Here is a 757-nt window from a genome sequence, read left to right as displayed (position 1 = left end):
TTAGGGCTTTTAGGTGAAAGAGGGGGGAAGACGGGAGACACTGTTGAGTGAGAGGTGAGAGGTGACATGACTAAAGCTGAAATCCTTTTATTTTCCATCCATGGTGGGGGAGGAGGAGAAAGCGAGCGAGCGAGGGGCACCTCACCTCCCACCCCCAGTCCCAGTCTCTCGCCACCACCTCCATTTGTATAGCTCCCCAGCAGTGGTGGGGTCTGGGATGTCCTTTGCGCCGTTTACACCCGTCGACGGGGACACGGACGGTGGAGATCGGCCCTCGAAAGAGTCCAAGCTGCTAGGCGCAGCTCCATCACGCACGCACAGGAACATATCTGAGGGCGTCCAGCATCCAATGGACGGCCTGTAAAGTGGTAGGGCCCGCTCATGTCCGTACGATTGGAGACGGCCCGGGGCCTACCGCGCAGAACACCATGAATGGCCGCGCGCGCGGCTGCTTGTCCATGTGAGGAGACGACAAATATGAAACTCCGTCCCAGCCTAGCCTAACGCCGGTATGAAATGCTTCCGCATAAAACCGCGGTGCATGATTAACCAAAGGAATTCTCTCTCTTTCAGAACTCGTGTCCGCATCCATATTCATCGACATTTAGAAAGATGATTCATGTCGTACCGCCGCATGTGGCAGGTACTGACCAACTTGGATGATACAAAATCTACCAACTTGCAAAAAAACATGCTTCTGTGGAGGGAAAGAAAGTCGAAGATACATGTGTTGATTTTTTGTTGTCTTTTTTATTTT

The sequence above is a fragment of the Triticum dicoccoides genome, chromosome 6A, assembly GCF_002162155.2.
Source record: "Triticum dicoccoides isolate Atlit2015 ecotype Zavitan chromosome 6A, WEW_v2.0, whole genome shotgun sequence".
Taxonomy (NCBI): Eukaryota; Viridiplantae; Streptophyta; class Magnoliopsida; order Poales; family Poaceae; genus Triticum; species Triticum dicoccoides.
This window is presented reverse-complemented; position numbering follows the sequence as displayed.